At 40.3% G+C, this 6000-nt stretch overlaps 1 long non-coding RNA gene across 3 annotated transcripts in view; it reads right to left on the reverse strand.

The window, feature by feature from the left end:
- LOC121905150 overlaps positions 1-6000 on the reverse strand; it is a 142813-nt gene that overhangs the window by 47464 nt on the left and 89349 nt on the right. The window contains exon 5 of one of the 3 annotated variants that reach the window (XR_006098364.1): positions 899-1227. The exons of the other annotated variants lie outside the window; for them this stretch is intronic. This is a non-coding gene — a long non-coding RNA (uncharacterized LOC121905150). Of the gene's footprint in view, positions 1-898; positions 1228-6000 lie in introns of those variants that run through there. 3 annotated transcript variants of the gene reach the window in all.

Consider the following 6000-nt stretch of genomic DNA (forward strand, 5'->3'; position numbering starts at 1 on the left):
CTGCCTGAAAAATCCACAAGTGTGACATAAACTTGTTACTTCACCTCATGCTGATTTTAATTTTGATCAGCTTATTCTCTCCTTCGCTCCTCCTCCTCCTCCTCCCCTCAAATCTCCCTTCATCACTCCTCTCCCACTAACACCACCGCATCATTAGTGGTTCACTTAATCACCACAAATCTAGTACTTGTTGATACGTATTGCAATAAGAATAACGACAAGAATTAAAATGAGTAAATGTAAAAAGGGAACATGAATCAAATTATGTCTATACTCAGTAAAAACAAGTGTAATTTTTAAGGAGAATATGAATAAACACTTACAGTAACAGTAAGTGTCTTTATGACAAAATTGGTTCCTGCACAGCAAGGTCACATTAGGTGTGAAAAGATGTAGAATAATATGAGAGCTAGTGACGGCACGGTGATTAACGATGACCTCAAAGTTGTTTGTGATCAGCTGTGGAAACTGTTGTGCAGGATGAGAAAGCTCAAATTTAATGAGTACATCACTCACTCCTTTCTCTCTTTCTTCCCCCGTTCCCTCGTCTCTCATTGTGTCTCCTCTCATTCATGTCACTCCCCTCTCCGTTATATTAGGGAGAGCGGTAATAAGTACAACTTCCTCTTGGGTTCTCTGATGTCATCTGTTAAAGTGGTCATTACTATGTGCTTTATGAGCTAAGTCACGCCATGCTGTGCTGGGAGAGCATGCATCAATTTAGACGATGCTTTTAATAATTAACAAGTCTAAATGTGATCTTTATTGAACCAAAACTTTCATCTACAATCATATTTTTTACTTAACTCTACTATATTACTGAATCCTAAACTAACTGAAGACTGAGGTTCTAATCATTTAATCTAATAACATTTGCAAATTGTCAATGAATGAACACGAATACACAGTTTTGTATTTTTGTATGGAGCTTGAAATTTTAGAAGCGATACATATTCTTTCAGTTTCAGGTGATGTTACCTCAGCTCGGCACAGTCTAATGTAGACATGGATAAATTGTATCGTTCTTTATCTGCTGCGAAACAACCAACGGTGAAGTATCAATGTAGCCACATCTTCAGCTCGCACTCCTGACATGCATGATGTTGAGAGCGTTAGCGGTGTAGAGGACAGGGCTGTCAACGTTCTCACCACATCCCAGGCAATGTGTAGAGCTGGCAGCTGTCATCCGAAACATCAACAGGCTGAAGACAAGTGCTGTTCTCAACTCTGGTAGGTGGAGGTGAGGAATGAAGAGATGTTGAGCTGGTGGATAAACACTCTGGTTTCTCAGTAGTCTCAGTATCTAGTAAATGGATCGCTTTCTCAATTAACAATTTATTATTGTGTAACTAATGAAATGCAAAGCTGCTAAACACATTTGTCAGTTACAGCTCGCTCAATATGCAACACGCAAATATGCATGTACTACAAGAGATGATATTGATCTGCACAGTAATAAGATGGCAGTTGGGGAACAGTTCATTCCTTTCTCTGTTTCACCTTCCTTCACCCTCTTCTTTTCATGTAAACAGTCAGAAACAGATAACATTTTACATTTTCCCGACAGCTAACACTGTGCTGGTAGATCCACACCTTTATTCCAGCGATACTTGTTGTCAGAAAACAACCATATGCACACTGAAAAACATTTACAGAGGAATATTTGCGGGAAGAAATTGGCATAGTTGCTGCAGAGAAACCTAACAGCACAGCAGAAGAATCTCTTCTTCTGGATGAGACACGTTAAAAAGATGTCAAAGCTGCAAGCACTATGTCTCACCTTAAAAATAGCAGCCACATGTAGCTTGTGTATAGCAACAGGCCTTATACAGTAGAGCTGTTAAACTGGTTTCTTCTCAACCTGTTACAAGTGATGGGTGCTGACAAGATGAAAGTCTGCAATATGTGTATGAGTGCATGTGTGAGAATACATTAATTGCATACAGTAAGTGTGTGTTCATTTGTGTATGGCGTGTGCTGCTTGCAGGGACACGTGTGTGTTCGTTATTGTTTGGCTGAAGGCGATATACAGTCGCTCACCTAGTCTGTCTGGAGCTGCTGATTCACTGTTTCTGCAAATAAACAGAACCGCTCCAAGGCCGGCTGCAGGCCCAGGAAATAGACTGCATCGAAGAGGCAAAACCACATCATTTGTCCTACACTGTCAATCAAATTATTTAATTATTCATTAAGCAAGGTGTTCTTTTGGTGACAGTCCAATAGATAAAACTAAGATAAAAGAGGAAAAAAGAACCCATGACAGAATAAAGGTCCAAACACAAGCTTACACATTCATCATAACTCGCTCCTAATTTGATGCCTCTGTGGTGCACTGCAGGCAGCGGATTTGAAGCGTCAGCAGCAGAGGTACTTGCGATTACAGTGACAGAAGATGTTGATGTGTTTTATTTATTGTTTGGTGGCCTGTCGTGAAGTCTCCATTCAGTTACGGACAACTATAAACAAAAAGTCAATACTCTGTGATGCTCCAAATTCAAACCGTGTTCAGAGCAGATAAGTTAAAGTTGATTTTCGCACGTTTGCTCACCGAGCTGCTGAAGACAGATGGCACACTGAAACAGCTTTTGACTCTTTCAGTTTTTATGGCTGTCTCTGTTTAATTAAACTTTTCAAGAATCTACTGATGAGTAATTTATGTTAAATTTCTGTTCATGTTTAAATTAGTATTATTATCATAAGCAGCAGCACCTTCCTCTATCTCCTTCTCTTCTTCTTATTAAAATATCTCCAGTACCAATACAATAACGACACTAGTAAAACCAATAATGATGAATAATGTAGCATACGGCGAACATTACGGCAAGGAAATGACCTTTATAGTAAATGGTTATGCTGTTAGATTTGGTGGTAAAGGCCCTGCTGTCTGATGGAGCTCTCAAGCAACAATGAGGATTGTGCTAGGAGAACTAACCCCTCTATCAAACACATGCATCAGTGGGAGGCAAATACCGGTCTGTGGGCCAAATCCGGACCGGCAGCAAAAATATTTGGCTCCTTGATGAAAGTTGAAATTTTGATTTTCATAGTTAACATTAAAACTTTTACATCATTTTTCCACAAATCTATTGTAGATTAAAAATACCCAATGAATATAAGCTTGCCCACAGATGATGAGGCATTAATAGCATGGTTGCACCATGCTATTTGAAGAGCGCATGTTGCTGAAATTAAGTCTAATTAACCTACCAGAAATTATATTTTAAAGTGTGAATTCCAGCTGTTTTAATTCCGAAAATTTAGCCGATTTGACCAGAACAGATTTGGTCTTCACAAACACATATAGATGGCAGTCTAACAGAAAGTTAGAAAGGTGTGATTGATGCCAGTTTCAACCATAAATGAATCAGTAGGATATATTGGTAAATAACCAATAAGGTATGTGTCTTGTCTTGACATATGTTATCAATCAATTCTATTCTGAAATGAATTAAAAGAAATAAACAAACCATATAAGTCTACATTTCCACTTTGCCGGTTAGTGGACCCCAAAATGAAAAAATCCCCCAAAAAACTGGCCCATGGTTGAATCTAATTTCTGACCGCTGACATACCTGAACATTAGATCTTACTAACATCAACAATAGCAAGCTTCAAAACACAGGGAGGAGGATGGGATGGTGCAAGCAACACGGTCACAGGTTGTCATTTGTCACTAACTACCAAACTTCAAGATGGTGAGTTTTTCCTAACGTGAGAGCTGACACCAGAAGGGAGAAACAGAGTAGATAAAAAAGAGAGAGGAATGGCTTACTGTATATCGGTTTAGTGTCTGTCTGTGTTTGTTTGTTAACCTACATGAACTGAAAGCCAAGCTAAGCCCAGTTCACGTTTGGCGACACAACAAGAGGTGAGTGTGAGTCAAAGGATTACAATTTGATATCCAGTAATTACATTACAGTTATTAATCCCAGTAACACGCCATTACTTTTACACTTGGGGTTCGGCGTGCTCGCTGTCTGGAGGGTTGTGTTCAGCTGACAGATCAGCTCCAGAGGAGGTGAATTGCAACTTCCAGACTTGTCTTATTTACATGTTGTTTGTTGTGAGCTGGTTTGCTAACATTAGCCACAGGTACGCCTACATTCAGGAGGAAACCTAAAGCTAGTTTTGCTCAGAATTGGAGAGTGTGTAAATGGGGCAGCTGAGGTCGGGACATCTGGAGTGTGCAGTCACAGAGGCTAGGCTAACGCTAGCTGCTGGATTGTCAGTAGATCCTTCCAAACTCAAGTCAAGGAAAAACTCCCTAAAAAAAAAACTTTAACAGAGAAAAAATGGAAGATACCTCAGGGAGATACAAACTGTATCCTGCCTGCTTGTCAAACCACAAACATCTTATTTTCTATTCTACGTGTGTTAAATACAAAAGATGCAACATGTGGGGTTGGAGGATCTTGAGTTAAAGGCAACTTTGACATAGCTAATGGTCAAGTAATTAAAGTAAAGTAACACATTCCTTTTGCTGCTGAGATGAGCAAGTAATGTAACTGCTTTTACAATGAGTAAAGTATAATCAGAAATTGATGACAATTTCCAAGTAGTTAGCAGCTGGTTCAGCCAAAGGCTAAATAGGCAATTAATCCTGTAGACCGAACAACAAATCATGTCACCAGTACTACCTGTGCTGTAATAGAGGGAATGCAAAAGCATGAAGGTATCACAGAGCAATAGTGATACAGAGGACTGTAAGGCTGCCGTGTACACCTGCATGAACATGATTGCATGTTACTAGTCAGCTAATGAATGAGTCTCTGATGGTGAAGCATGAATACAGCAGCTGATGCCAATCACTTAACACGAGTGCTCTACCTGAGCTAAAACAATGCTCCATTAGAGAAGAAGTGCAAATGGCAACAACATAATGTTAACAATTAGTAGGTACTGTTTGAAGGCCATAACATTATGCACACACACACACACACACACACACACACACACACACACACATAAACACACTCAGAAAATAACAGAAATTATTCATCATGTCTCTCAAAAATTTATAGGCATCTTTATTTGACTCGGACGCTGGATGAGAGCACGGGCCCGCCTCTGAGCTCTGTAGCTAAGCAAATACTCCCTCAGAGAGAGAGAGAGAGAGAGAGAAAGAAAGAAAGAAAGAAAGGAAGAGAGAGAGAGAAAGAGAGGTGGAAGGAGAAAAGAGGGAGAAAAGGAAATGAGACTGAGAGGAAAGAGAGAGAGAGCATTTAGGTAGTTAAGCAGAAAGAGAGAAACAGAAAGTGAGTGGGCAAGAGAGAGAGAGAGGAGAAGGAAGAGGAAGAGGAGGAGGAGGAGGAGAGGATGGAGGGATAGAGGTAGCTCAGGGAGGAGAGGAGGGAGACTTGACCCAGATTGGGAGCCTAACAGCAGCAGCAGCAGCAGCTGAGTGAGCCGGTGAATGTTTAATAGCGCCAACCACTTGCACGCTGACGCACACATACATACACACACACACACACACACACACCCACCCATCCACCCCCGCACTCACATAAACACACAGACACTGTTGACTGGGACTCTTGTTGCTGGAGTTTAGCTCAGGCCTGTTGAATTACTGTGATGATGATGTGATTATCTATTTAACCAGAATAAAAACCACAGTTCAACCACATGTGCTGGATTTACTGGTTATGTATTGTAAGCACGATAACAGAAGCGGTCCACTTTCTGTGGTGCATTAACGTCACAGTGATGATCAATGTCGTACCTCCCCATCTAGCATTTTCAGAATTGTCAAAATATATCTTATCATATTTGTCATGTCATTTAAAAATGTCTTAAATGCCTTTACAAAGGCCAGAAAACCAAAACCAATAGAATAAAACAGTGTTGACAGTTATGCATTGTTATTGGCACTGTTTGACTACATCAATGAGTGGGCTACTTCACCGCAGCACTTCTGTCTCGCATCTGTCCTGCAGTGTCTCAACATGGGAAAACTCTTTAATCTTGCATCAATACTGCATTAGTGTTGTAGCCACT

The sequence above is a fragment of the Thunnus maccoyii genome, chromosome 10 (assembly GCF_910596095.1).
Source record: "Thunnus maccoyii chromosome 10, fThuMac1.1, whole genome shotgun sequence".
Classification (NCBI taxonomy): domain Eukaryota; kingdom Metazoa; phylum Chordata; class Actinopteri; order Scombriformes; family Scombridae; genus Thunnus; species Thunnus maccoyii.